The following is a 15,392-nucleotide window of genomic DNA, read 5'->3' as shown; positions in this document are numbered from 1 at the left end:
AATCATTTCCTTCATTTAAAATAATTGTGAGCACGTGATTTTTGCTTCACGGAAAACTACTCCAAAAGAAATCGAAAAATATAAAAAATAAGTAAATAAAACAAGTTACCTTCGGGTACAATTTTGAGAATATGCGTGACATTTTGATAATTGTTCTGTCCGTAAACACTCACCTTGCAATAGTTGAAAATACAAAAATACATGTTGCATGCATTTAGGAATTAATGGTACATTCAGAAATTAATTAACCATAATTTGGTTAAAAGAAAATAAAAAATATATGCATGTGTGTTTCTTGTCATTGAGTGATTTTATTTAATGTTAATTTGTGTGTTAATTAGTATAGGTGTTACATAATATGTGTGTAATTTTTTTTTTTGATTTTACAATTTATTTAGGAGTTTTGTTTAATTTTGGTAATTAAAGAAAAAGAAAAGAGTTGAGAAAAATGAAAGAACTCGGATGGGGCCGAAATATAAATGAAAAGTCAGGCCCAAATCAATTACCCCAACCCAGTCCAAACCCAGGCTTCCCAGGCACGGACCCAAACGACGTCGTATCAGCGTGCCCGTCTTGAGCCGTTGATTTGATTCAAATGAACGGTCCCGATCAGGCCACTCATTTAACCTCAACGACGCCATTTCAGGAAAGTTGATCTGAGCCGTCCAACCCCATTGATCCAACGGATCCAGGCTTTCCCCTAGACCCGTTAACCTGACCCGATCCATTCCCACACCCGGTCTCACCCACCACTACGCCCAAACGACGTCGTCCCCCTCCTGTGAATAGATCCTGGCCATCAATCTCACCCGATCCAACGGCCAGGATCTAAACCCCTAATTCGTATATAAGCCTAACTCTTTTACCCCGCCCCCCCTATCCAAGCACCCCACCCTGTTCCTTTGTCTCTCTCAGAAAAGATCCCAAACCCCCCGAAACCCTAGCAGCCGCCCTGGTTCCCTTTCAACGTAAACCCGGCGGCAAGGATGTCGGTGACTACCATAGCTACACCACTGGACCTACAAGCCACCCTGAACACAAATCCCTAGTCACTTAACTTCGAATCACCTCCAGGGTGCTCGAATCTTCGATCAAAGATTCGAGCCAAAACCCTAAGTCACCTGATGAGTCCCAAATTCACCCCAGTCACTCCCCTAACATCCCTCATACCCTAATCAACTTTGGTTTCGTTCGAATCTAGGTAGAACTCTTCGAACCACAAATCTAAGCTCAAGAACCCTAAAAAATCGAATCCATGGGGGTCTGTCCAAATCAATAGCAGGTTGGGGTCTAATAGACCTTAATCGAGGTGTTCTCAGTCGAGAACACTTCGATTAAAGTCCGCTCGACCTCAAAAAAGGGTCGAGTCCAGTTCGAGCATGGGTCATTTTGTTTTTAAGTTTCAAGAGGTACATTTCCCTTTCTTTCCTTCTGTTTGTGTGCTATTTGTGTTTGTTTACATGCTAGTTTAATTTGTTTGATTTTTCTGTCATTTTTCCATTAATTCTGTTCCGTCCTCATAAGCCCCTTTTTGTGGTCGATTGTTATTTTGTTTGTGTTTGAATACGTTTTGTGATATACATGCTCGAGTTAATTAATGTCGTCAGTCATATAGATTCCCTATGTCGTGCAAAATGGTTGAAGGCAGTTGATGCCCCGTTCATGTCATTTGTCTGATTGACTGATTATTATACGTCGTGATTAGTATAGTCGATTAGATAAACGTCGTCGATTAGCTTTATTGGATTGAATGTTCAAATATTCTGAGTCGTATAGCTTCATAGGATGGATTGAATCATTTGTTGTTCATTGGATGTTTGACATTGTTTGAAAATGGTTTATAACTGCATTGCAAATAATTAGAACTCAGTCTAGGGCAACTTTGAATTTGAATTTTCAGAAGTTCAAAATGTCCTACTGTTGCAGTAGGACAATACAGTAATAATCAGGGTTTAACAGGGGTAATTTGGGGGTTTGAAAAGAGCAGAAATGACTAGTTTAAGTGAGCTGACGATAGGGTACTGAAAGAGGATTTAAACTAATATAATAGTAGGGAATCAAACTTGGCAGCATGGGGGTTGATTAAATATTAAAGGCTGCCCATACCTTTGGGCAGAAAACACATGCTAGGGGGCTGTCAAGAGGATGGACATTGGGGAGTTTTGATTAGTTTAAAGGAGTCATGGGCAGAGTGGAAGGCAAAAAGGATCAAGGCAGCCTGGGGGCCTGCCATTTTCTGCCTATAAATAGGTTTATTTAGAACAAAAAGTGGGCTGGTCTTAAAAACTTTGGGAGGTCAGTTTAGTATTGAGAGCATAGGCTAAAAGAATTATTAGGGATTCAGAGAAAAAAAGTTGTTAGTCTTAAAAGAAAAGGTCGAGGCTGGTCTTCCAATTTGGAAAGTGCAGTTTAGTTTTTGAGAGCATAGGCTGTGCTATTACTTTGTTAAGTCAGTACTAGGCTTTACATAAAAGAACTTCAGTTTTTCCCTGAGTGTTTGAGAAATCAGAAGTCACTGTTTTTCTTTTTCTTTTGCCCCTGTCTGTGTTCTTTTGGTGCTGTTGGATTTCAGCTGGATATTTCCTAGTGTCCTACTGTCGAGCATTGTTCCATTGGGTTACTGTTTGGTTTATTTCCTGGTTTTCTTTAACTCTGCCACGGGGTGTCTACTACTGTTTATTGGCTTCATTGGTTGGTGTTGTGTCGCTGCATCTGCTGTGCTGCTGTTTATACTGCTGTCGTTACTACTGTCTGGCTGCTTGCTGCTGATATTCTTATTTTCTTCTTCTGGTTCTTGTTATCTAAATCCAGGTACACATACTAAGCTGATGTAATTCCATGTTGAAGTTGACATTTGAAGCATGAATATACACATGAAGAAGTTGAAGTTATAAACTGAATTTAGTTTTCTTTACTGATTGTACTAAAGCCATTTTATGTATCACTAATATGTAGACTCCTGCCAAGGAGCTGTATAACTGGACAGTTTTCACATACGCAGTCATTTAGGTTATGAGCTCCCTATGTAGGCCCTTAGTTAAAAGAAAGATAGGAAGCTAAAGGAGCACCCTGCTTATTGCAGTTTGTTTGTAAAGATGCATGTCAAACTAGGATTAGGCCAATATACTTCTAATTGCCATGACAGCCTAATTTCAGTGCGCAAATGGTTTGAATTAGGATTAAAACTAGATCTTTAAGTTCTCTCATGCCAACAGATCGCTTGCTTTTAAATTTACTACAAACTATTAAATGAAATAGTATCAGTTTATCCTTCAGCTTTGCAAGCTCATGAATATGTGTAGAAACTATTAAATAGGCCCAATTTGAAGTAGGATGGCCCAGGTCCGGTCTTACCCCTTATACGTTGGACCTGGGCCTATAAATGTCTAATAGACTACTCTTGCTACGGACATTTTAGATCTAACGAATCATGTTCGAAATTTAACTATAATACCTCATAAGTATATGAATAATGTAGGACCTCTTTCTTCATTTATTTTAGAGACGAACTTAATAGAAAATATAGTTGCGGTAAGTTTGTCCTTAAAAACAAAAATAAGACGAGCCTCGCCAAATAAATCACACATCGCTGGGGCCCTCAATAAATACATAATCATTGACTAGACTTTGGATTTGGCCGTTTAATGAACCTTTACGGCCTCTTCCTAAAATAACAATAACAATACGTTAGTCTCTTTAGGACGCGCCTTAATAAATCTTACATTCTTAAACTCGGGTGCATATTTATGTGACCCAAATCCAAATCTCAATGGAATCGAAATGTGGCTCTAATCACGGGTACATTGATTGTGACGTAGTCCGAGATGCATGTCCACGACGTTGCAAATTCCTTTAAAAAATAAGAATGAGATGAGCCTCGCCAAATAAAAATGCAAAATTGCGGGGCCCTCAGTAAATATTTGCTTTAAAGTTGCTTAGACTTCGGGATGGACCGTTTAGCAAAATTCCACGGCCCTACCCAAAGTAGATGATACGTTAGTCGCTTTAGGCGCGCCTTTAATAATTTAATTTTCTTAAACTCGGGTGCACATCGATGTGACCCAAATCCAAATCTCAATGGAGTCAAATTGTGTCGACGACCACGGGTACATTGATTGTAACGCGGTTCGAGGTACATTTTCACAACGTTGCAATTCCTTGTAAAAAAAATAATAATTATGAAAGTGGTAAAAAGTTAAAATTTGCACATAAGTTCATATTTGTATAAAATCAGATAATCAAGCTGAATATAACAGTTGAGCGACCGTGCTAGAACCACGGAACTCGGGAATGCCTAACACCTTCTCCCGGGTTAACAGAATTCCTTATCCGGATTTCTGGTACGCAGACTGTAATATGGAGTCATTCTTTTCCTCGATTCGGGATTAAATTGGTGACTTGAGACACCCTAAATCTCCCAAGTGACGACTCTGAAATAAATAAATAAATCCCGTTTCGATTGTCCTTTAATTGGAAAAAACTCCTTGTACGCTCGCGGGGGCGGAAAAAGGAGGTGTGACAACAATAATCTCCGAAACAAGTGAATTAATACCGACTATGAAATGGACTTCTAGTTCTATTATTACGCACGAATTTGCCGAGGACGTACGGTCCGATCCAACATAAATATAACTGTGCACTACCGAGGGTCAAACGACACGAACCATAGATGCATCTATTAACCTGCCGAGGCGAATGACCCGCTCTCATGAGAGTAGTGGAAAGAGTCACCCCGCTCGCGGAATATACTTGCGACGTAGTTAAATATAAATGAAACATAACCTTTCTCAATTCTTTTCAAAATAAGAATTTCAACTTGTAACTTTTGAAAACTTAAAATCCTCAACTTAGTTCCATTCAATACTATTAACAAATATAATCAGATAACGGTGTCCATAAAGCATGGTGTAAACCTAAAACTACCTGGACATAAACATGAATAGTAGCTACGTACGGACTCTCATCACTTCTTGTGTACGTAGCCCCCGCAAATAACAACACATATTAATTTAAGTTCACATATGGGGTAACTCTCCAAAACTTCAAATTTCTAACTTTCGCCAAATTACTCCGAAATAATCTATGGACCTCCGAATCCACTTTCGGACGCACTCCCAAGTCCAAAATCTCCACACGGAGCTATTCCCGGGCTCGGAATCCCAAACGAATGTCTTGAATGTAAAAATCCATTTCAACCCAAACTTGTGGAATTTGCTCAAAATGCCAACTTTCACTATTAGGCGCCGAAATGCTTCTAGGTCATCCAAAACCTGATCCGAACATATGCCCAAGTCCAAAATAATTATACAAATCTATTGGAACCGTCAAATCCCAATTCCAATATTGTTTACTCAAAATATTGACCGTAGTCAAACTTAGCCTTTTAAGCCAACTTAAGGAACCAAGTGTTCCGATTTCAACCTAAACCCTTCCAAATCCCGAACTAACTATTTTCACAAGTCATAAAAAAGTAAAAGCACGTACATGAAGTTTTATTTAGGGGAACAGGGTTCTAGAAAGCAAAAATGATGGTCAGGTCGTTACATGTTAAGATTTAGCTTTATTGGACTCTAATTTATATTTCTATCATTATTTTGAAAATTTTGCAGAGTATAATATTTATGAATATTTTGTATTGAATACATCTAAATAGGAATTCATCAATTGATGATAATTTGAATTTAGTTTCTTTGTCCAACGATCATTCTAATTATGACAGTTTACGTTATGCTAGCAGACTTTTATGATTTTGCCTTATTTGGTTCTGACGTAGATTTGTTTTTATCGTTCTGAGAATTATGTGGATGCTTTATTATTCTTTATGTCACGACCCAATTTAGAATCATGACCGGCGCTTAGGAGCAAGTGCCCCCAAATAAGCCTCATCGGTATTTTACAGAAAATCGGACAGAATTTTTCCTGTTTTAGGACTATCCAAAAAAAATTTCCTGTCTCATAAACAAATAACAATTAACCAACATTCACCTAAATCAGTCATAATCTTAATCAACTAGCCAAAAAGAGTTTTCACCAACATTACAAACCTTATCAACATAATAATACTAAACTCAAGCTAAAACAATGCAATACTAATAACTAACCCAATATATCGAATGAATATCCCATAAGACTAATAAAAATGACTATGGAGCGACTTTAAGAGTTCAAAAGAAAAGACGATAACAAATAAATAAACTCTTCGCCCATGCGAACAAGTGCGGGGCTCACCAGGAACTATTAACTCGTATACTCTAATTAGTGAAATCCTTACTCGCGTCAACTGTTGTCTCTGTAAAAAAAGAATAGCGGGGAGTGAGTCGCTAGCTCAGTGAGTAATAACACTTAACCACAACCGTTTTTAATGGGGACAAGTCAGAAAACATGCTTGCATATTATCAGAAAATATCATGAAATAAATGCCCTTTTTCAGATTCGGTAACAACAATCAATCTTGTCGGTTTTCATGTGAGCAAGAACAAATTAATAATTCAGTAATAAACTCTATAAACACTGTCATATCAAACCTTATGTTTGGGAGATTTCCAAGAAAGGATCATGTAATCTGTATCTCTGTGTGAACCCCTTCGTAAAAAGGAGTCAAATATAATTGTAGGTCCCTACTTGAGGGAAAAACTGTAACTGTATGCTAGTTCTACCTTCCCACTAGCGAGGCTATAACTGTAATCGGTAATCTGTAAATACAAGGTGCACCAAGTCTAACGAACCCGCCGTTAGCTACAGGATCCTTCAAAGTTTACTCCCATTTATATTTGTCTCTGTATCCGTATATACTCATAGGAAAATATTTTAAAACAACATAGGGCATTTCGGTTCTTATAAAATCATGTAATTTCTTTTCGATAACAGTAAATTCAAGTAACGATAAACCATATCTAGTGACAACAAGAATATTTAAAACAACGGTGATCATCTCAAACAACTATTTCGGTATCATATCGAGTAAAAGACTTGTCCCACTCAACTTAAAATAATTGGTAACATATTCATATCAAAATCATGTGTAAATCATGCGAGTTATGAAAACACAAATTGCGGTAAAATTACTACTCACCGTACTCGTGTCACAATACCAAACACCTCAAGCAATTTGTACGACTTCTTATCGATCCAAATGCTCAATTCGTGAGAAATCTATAAATTAATATAAGTTCATGTTACCGTCTGCTAATCGCAAAATTCAGTAAGTTTAAGTGATAGCGAGTCACAATTCCGATTACCCATGTCTCAGTGTTACTCAAAATATCATCTGTTAGACTACCTATAATGCTATCAAAACTAACTCTTAATAGCTTTTCCTTTTCTTTTTTTTTAAATTCCAGGTTCATGGTTATTCAAGAACTAGTATATTTCACCATGAAAATCCATGTTACTGTTACCCACCATAGTTAAATACCAAACTCAATTCTAGTATTGCAATAGAAGAGTTAACAATATGAAACCAAAATTCTTCTAGAAGACTTACGTTCCTAGTTCTTGTAGTTTCTTGTTGAAATTCTTTGATGCTAAACATAGTACTTTTACTCAAGAAAAAGAACTGATGCGTCTTGCTCTTCTTCAAGCATCATGTCCCAGCAGCAGTTTGGGCTTTTGACTCCACGTTGCTGTTAAATTTCTCGTTCTCACTTGCTTATGGATTAGAGTTGTAGATATTTCCCCAATTTTCCAAGTTGTACTATATTTGTTGGACAAAAAGTCTTTCTACAAACCCTTATTAAATCCACGCCACACATCTGATGGGCTTTGGCCTCTTTCCTTTTTTTTGTTGCTAAATGACCAATTTGTCCTTGGTTAAAATTATGGGTTATTACATTCTTCCCCTCTTATGAAATTCAGTCCCCGAATTTCAAATTAATTGCATTCATGTAGATTAAAATATACCAGAATATCTGACTCACATAGTATTTTCCACTTCTTGAGTAGCTTTTTCAATGAAATAGGTTCCATAAGACCTTCACGAACATAAATTCTATTGATCGTAACTTATTTGTCTGTCAACACTAGCGATTGACGCTTCTACAAGTTAATTTCTCATCAAAGTTGGATAATCGGTACTTCAAGTACATAACAGAAGTCCAATATACATTTTCTTAGAATGGGAACACCGAACACTAGATGAAAAAAATAACTTAGGAAGAAGTGTCAAACGAGAAGCACGATTCCTATCCCTTGAAGTAACTCTTATAATCTTATAAACCTTGGATTCATCTTCCCTCTTTTTGTTTTTTCAAATTGCATCACATTTTTCATAGGGGAGACTCGTAGGATCACTTGGTCTCTTGCTATAAATTCTACGTCTATTTTTCTGTTATCTGCACCAAACTTTTGTCTGCTTTGTGATGTGAGCAATCATATTTAAGTCAAATGAACTTATCAGTAGCTTCTTATAACAACTCTAGTCCTATTTTGTTTTCCTGTAAGTATAGTCTTAAGACTTTAGTATCACCGACTTAAAACAATCCGACAAGGCTTTATATGGATCCATCTGGATGCTTAACTACAAGCTATTGTTATAAACAAACTCAAGTAAAAAGGTCAATAAGCATCTCAACTATTTTATTCTCCAAGGTTTGTGCATTACGTTTTGGTTACCCATCTGACAGAGAATGAGAGGCATTACAAAGATCTACTCGTATACTCAACACTTGTTGGAAAGATATATCAAAGGTATACGGTAAATTGTGAATCTCTATCAGAAATGTGGGACAATAAAATCCCAAGGAGTCGGATTTTTTTTTCTTTTCCATTCATGCATATATGTGCATATTTTACCTCATTTCTTGAAGTTTTGACTAGCAAGAAATGTGCCCACCATGCAACCAATTTACATTTTTTCAAACATAATCATAACCTCTAAATATTTGAGGTAGTTCTATCATAAAATTCATTATAATTCTGTTCAATTTTTACTTTGGAATCTCGAGTTGTTGTAATGGCCTGCGAGTCGCAAATGCTTGCCTTGACATGCTAATAAGTCAAATAGTCAGAAACAAGTTAAGGATTTTTATTTTTTTTTGTCTTTCTTTTCTCACAAATATCATTTTCTTCTAGTCATGGTACATCTTATTGGACCCCGAATATACGGAGTATATAGAGTTGTGAGCTCCTCAATAATAACTCTATTAATCCGTCTATATTTTATACACATAAGTGATTACCTAGCCAAAGAATACCATGACTATCAATAGTCATATCCTTCTTGTTTTTTTTTTTTTTGTACTAGCTAGGACCTCATCTCGATATTTACTTAATCGCTCATCTTTATATTTAGTGGACTTTATGTGCTCTGCTAGTGAAGATTTGGCTTTAACACAAGCCAATAATATCTCTACATTCTCCACACTAAATTTGATATGTACCCTTTAGTCTCTACCTATTTTTAGCCAAAGGTCCTTTTGGTATAACTATATGTGCTAAGCTGCCCATAAACTTTTTCGTTCAATATATCAGCCACAATATCAGTCTTTCCATAATGATACCCAAAGGAACAATCATGGTCTTGAAGAATTTTCATCCACCAACACTACCGAAGGTTCAAGTTTCTCTGCTGGAAAATATACTCTAAGTTCTTGTCGTCATTATGAATCTCATAAGTTTCGCCGTATAAGTAAAGCATCCAACCTTCAGAGCAATAACCATTGCGGCTAACTCCAAATCATGAGTAGGATATTTTTTTCTCGTGATTTTTATAGTCTTGGAGCATAAGCTATAATGTGACCATTTCTTACATAAAAACACATCCTAATCTCACGCTCAAAGTATTACCGAATATCGTGAGTCCTTTAGAACTTGATGGTAAGGCTAATTCTGGAGTTGTTGTCAAACATGATTTTTTTAAGCTTATAAAAGCCCTCTCACATTCCTCTATTCGCTAGAATTTTTCATTTTGATGCGTTAACTTGATTAGTGGCACTGCTATTCTAGAAAAAGAAAATCATGCACGAAGTGCCTGCAATAGCCTGCCAAGTTCAATAAGTTGTGAATCTTTGTAGGAGTAGTAGGTCTTGACTATTTTTGAACTGTGTATGTCATTTTGACCACCATAATTCCATCTTCGGATACAACATGCCAAAGAAAAGCTACTGAGTCTAGCCAAAATTCGCACTTGGAGAACTTAGAATAGAACCGATATTCTTGTAACATTTACAATGCAATTCTCAAATAATCTTCATATTCTTCTTGGCTACAAGATTATAGCAGAATATCATTAATAAAAGTTATGATAAATCTGTCTTAAATAACATGAACAACCTATTCATTAAGCCCAAGAATGCAGCTGGAGCGTTGGTAAGTCCGAAGGGAATCGCAAGGAACTCATGATACCGTGCCGAGTTCGGACTATTGTTTAAGGAATATCTTCTTTTTGGATTCTAAGCAATTGATTAAGCAAGTCAGTTATAGGAGGTAACGTATACATATTGTGCAGTATTACCTTATTCAAACTGCTTTTAGTCGATGCACATCCTAAAGACCTGCGATTCTAGCAATGTATACATGTGGTACAATATTACCTTATTTAAACTGCTTTTAGCTGATGCACATCCTTAAAGACCCATGTTTCTTTTTCACAAATATCTCCGGTGCACCCCAAGAAAATATAATCGATCAAATAAACTCTTATCTAGTAGTCTTGCAATTTTTCTTTTCTTCCTTTAGCCCTTTCCAACTCCGTTCGTGTCATAAAGTACGGGTTTTTTTTCTTTTTATATAATGTCATGTGTCAAATAAACTTTGTATTTCACACTAGAAGTAGTCCTATTAAATCTTCAAAAATACATCAAAGAATTCTATTGATATTGGTACCTTTTCCCCGCTAGGAGTCTTATCCGTTATCTCTTTTATCATAGCTAGAGAACCCTAACAATTATTCTTTAGTAATATTGAGCTTTTATATATAATCTAATCTTATATCTTTGCAACTTGTACGAAAAAAATAGATTAATTTTGATGATTGAAACTCAACTACATTTGTATGGCATTCAAGGGTGTCATAATAAGAAGCTAATTAATCCATATCTATTGGCATTTCAAAGTAGATCATATAAAGTAATATCGAGCCACCTAGGATAAATTTATGCTCAACTTAAATTTGACAATCTTGTTAAACATGTTTGGTTACCTCGAATCCTAAAACATGAGCAACAATCTAAACAATTTATTCAGCATTTCATTATCCTTGTTTTCAATTGTTCGACCCGTATTAAAATGCTCATCGAAGGAATTTCCCAGTCTTGTGCTTTGCCTTTAAAACTTGCATATCACGTCATGTTTTTAGTTTTTCTAGAAGGATCTTGTTTACAAGACTAAGCAACTCTTAGACAAGCCTCTAAACTTGAGATGATGTGTATCTAAGCTAGCTGAGAAAGTCTAATGCCATCTATCAGTACATCTGTTGCCTGAACTAATTTCTTACCTAGTAGATTCACGCTATCGACTTTCAAAAGAAGGTGATTCATAAATATATTAGTAAACTCGTTCCCAGGTTAGTTGTGTGCTCCTAAAATACATAACATACCATAAATTGACCATATATTAGTAAACTCGTTCCCAGGATGTAACTAAAATACATAACATACCATAAATTGACCATGTTCTTCAGTCTATAAGTTGTTAGCACCGCCCACCTCTGGCTACATCCTAGAGTCCATAATGCTTTAAGTTTTCCATTATGACATCTGAGGATTCTTCGAACGATTAGAAATGGTAAATTTGATAGTTTCAACTTTCGGAATTATATTAAGAATAGTTCTCTCTTTTCAATAATCTTAGTTAGTTTAGGTGCCTTAAGCCTTTAAATCCCTGTTTTTCTTTCCCATTCTTCTCTTATCTATTCATTATATCCATCAAGATCTCAATTTCCTTTTTCATCAAAGTAAATACCTTTGTGAAAACACTTTCCTATTGTTATAGTGGTGGACTAGTGGTAACTTAAGGAATTGACTTTATTACACATCATAGCGATATGAAAGTTCCTCATTGTGGTACAACAACACCTTTTATTCGCATTTCTACTACGGTTGCTTTCCTTTTCTAGGAGACAGTTGGGTGCCTAGTGACAACACTTGTATCTTTGAACCTCTAGCCAAGTTCTATTATTGGGTGATTGGACCTAGCAAAACAGGAACAAAATAAAAGGTGATATATTCAGTTAACCATAATCGTCACACACGTACGGAGGAACAAGAAAGAAAGACCAGACACATCCTATCACGCCCTCGCAGAATCACGATTATGGGAATGGCCGGTTACATAACCATAATTGAGATTCTACTACCGACGTGCGCTCCATTAATCACAAGAATAACCTACGCTCTGATACCAACTTTGTCATGACCCAATTTAGAATTATGACCGGCGCTTAGGAGCAAGTGCCCCCAAGTAAGTCTCATCGGTATTTTACAGAAAATCAGATAGAATTTTCCCTGTTTTAGGACTATCCAAAAAAAATTTCCTGTCTCATAAACAAATAACAACTAACCAACATTCACCTAAATGAGTCATAATCTTAATCAACTATCCAAAAAGAGATTACAAATGTTATCAACATAATAATACTAAACTCAATCTAAAACAATGCAATACTAATAACTAACCCAATATATCGAATGAATATCCCATAAGACTAATAAAAATGACTATGGAGCGACTCTAAGAGTTCAAAAGAAAAAACGATAACAAATAAATAAACTCTTCGCGAAAGCGAACAAGTGCGGGGCTCACCAGGAACTATTAACTCGTATACTCTAATTAGTGAAATCCTTACTCGCGTCAACTATTGTCTCTGTAAAAAAAAGAATAGCGGGGAGTGAGTTGCTAGTTCAGTGAGTAATAACACTTAACCACAACCGGTTTTTAATGAGGACAAGTCAAAAACATGCTTGTATAGTATCGGAAAATATCATGAAATAAATGCCCTTTTTCAGATTCGGTAACAATAATCAATCTTGTCTGTTTTCATGTGAGCAGGAACAAATCAATAATTCAGTAATAAACTCTATAAACACTGTCATATCAAGCCTTATGTTTGGGAGGTTTCCAAGAAAGGATCATGTAATCTATATCTCTGTGTGGACCCCTTCGTAAAAGGAGTCAAATATAACTGTATGTCCCTACTCGAGGGAAAAACTGTAACTGTATGCTAGTTCTACCTTCCCACTAGCGAGGCTATAACTGTAATCGGTAATCTGTAAATACAAGATGCCAGGTCTAACGAACCCGCCATTAACTACGGGATCCTTCAAAGTGTACTCCCATTTATACTTGTCTCTATATCCGTATATACTCATAGGAAAATATTTTAAAACAACATAAGGCATTTCGGTTCTTATAAAATCATGTAATTTTTTTTCGGTAACAGTAAATTCAAGTAACGGTAAAACATATCCAGTGACAACAAGAATATTTAAAACAACGGTGATTATCTCAAACAACTATTTCGGTATCATATCGCGTAAAGACTTGTCCCACATGCAACTTAAAATAATCGGTAACATATTCATATCAAAATTATGTGTAAATCATGCGAGTTATGAAAACACAAATTGCGGTAAAATTACTACTCACCGTACTCGTGTCGCAATACCAAACACCTCAAGCAATTTGTACGACTTTTTATCGATCCAAATGCTCAATTCATGAGAAATCTATAAATTAATATAAGTTCATGTTACCGTCTGCTAATCGCAAAATTCAGTAAGTTTAAGTGATAGCGAGTCACAATTCCGATTACCCATGTCTCAGTGTTACTCAAAATATCATCTGTTAGACTATCTATAATGCTATCAAAACTAACTCTTAATAGCTTTTCCTTTTCTTTTTTTTAAATTCCAGGTTCATGGTTATTCAAGAACTAGTATATTTCACCATGAAAATCCATGTTACTGTTACCCACCATAGTTAAATACCAAACTCAATTCTAGTATTACAATAGAAGAGTTAACAATATGAAACCAAAATTCTTCCAGAAGACTTACGTTCCTAGCTCTTGTAGTTTCTTGTTGAAATTCTTTGATGCTAAACATAGTACTTTTACTCAAGAAAAAGAACTGATGGGTCTTGCTCTTCTTCAAGCATCGTGTCCCAGCAGCAGTTTGGGTTTTTGACTCCACGTTGCTGTTAAATTTCTCGTTCTCACTTGCTTATGGATTAGAGTTGTAGATATTTCCCCAATTTTCCAAGTTGTACTATATTTGTTGGACAAAAGGTCTTTCTACAAACCCTTATTAAACCCACGCCACACATCTGATGGGCTTTGGCCTCTTTCCTTTTTTTTTTTTTGGCTAAATGACCAATTTGTCCTTGGTTAAAATTATGGGTTATTACACTTTATCTCATTTAGACTGAGTTATAGATCTTCGCTGGTAAGCATCTTAATATTAGTTTTGTTCTATGATACTGATTTATAAAGCTTTGTGAGCTCACTGTTATTTGTACAAATCGAATTTAAAACTTTAGCCATGGACCATAAGATTTCTAAATACCCATATTGTTAAAAAAATGGATTTTTACGTATCTATACCATATATCAAATATTATTACCAAAAATGCTCATAATTTGTTATTTACCCGTGTAGTCCACACTTTTACTACAAATTATATACCAATCCAAAAATAGGTAGATTTTGCCATTAAAAAAGCCCTAAAATGAAGGCACCAGATCTGATGTGATTCTGTCAACGATTTTATTCGAATTTTGAAACTGAAGGAGATCTCTCTTCCTGATGAAGGCACCAGATCTGATGAAGGCACCAGTTGCGTAATTCTCTCCTTCCTCAACAGAAAGAGATCTCTCTTCTCTCACTCAACTACAATTCTCAAAAAACGCAAGCTACTGAAGCTCAATACAAATTGTAGAATACAAAATTGCTCTTCGTCGATATCAGTACTCAAATTGTCGAAATTATATCTGTTCTTCGTCTTTTTTCCTATCAACTACACGAAATCATGTCAAAAATCCCAATAATGCTGAAATCGAATGGTAATTGGGATAACTATGGCAGATTTAGAGATTTTGAAGTTGATGCCATTGTGGTAGATGATAATGCAAGCTACGGAATTCTCAGTTCTACAATTGCAGAACAATTATCGATTGATACATCGGATAAAATTATAGAAATCAAATACATTGTGAACGAGAATTGTCCTCCAATGGAGATTAGGAATGATATGGGGGTTCGTGTGTACATGGAAACCAAAAAGGAGAATAAAAACTTAGGTTCGTATCCTTTATGTATAAGCGTAAGAGATTTCAATATGGAATTGGCAATCAACAATGAAAGCACCAGTGCAGGTATGTTTGATTCGACATTGCAGAGAGTTATGGTGTTACTATGTTATCTACAATATTACTACAATTACCTACAATTAAACTACAA

General features: G+C 35.8%; 1 long non-coding RNA gene across 4 annotated transcripts; it reads right to left on the bottom strand.

Moving 5' to 3' along the window:
- Positions 1 to 5,970: 5,970 nt before the first annotated feature.
- LOC104239519 (uncharacterized) lies at positions 5,971 to 14,225 on the bottom strand. Of its 4 annotated transcripts, XR_011401108.1 has the most exons (6): positions 13,992 to 14,225; positions 13,582 to 13,661; positions 12,739 to 12,799; positions 7,484 to 12,127; positions 7,073 to 7,152; positions 5,971 to 6,289 (listed from the first exon to the last, which is right to left on the bottom strand). It is a non-coding gene; the product is annotated as an uncharacterized lncRNA (long non-coding RNA). The 4 variants fall into 4 exon arrangements; XR_011401109.1 differs by lacking the exon at positions 7,073 to 7,152; XR_714154.2 differs by lacking the exon at positions 7,484 to 12,127 and having other exon boundaries at positions 13,992 to 14,214.
- Positions 14,226 to 15,392: the final 1,167 nt, after the last annotated feature.

Source organism: Nicotiana sylvestris, chromosome 7, assembly GCF_000393655.2.
Source record: "Nicotiana sylvestris chromosome 7, ASM39365v2, whole genome shotgun sequence".
Classification (NCBI taxonomy): Eukaryota; Viridiplantae; Streptophyta; class Magnoliopsida; order Solanales; family Solanaceae; genus Nicotiana; species Nicotiana sylvestris.
Note: the sequence above shows the minus strand (reverse complement) of the source record. Positions and strands in the feature narration are given on the sequence as shown.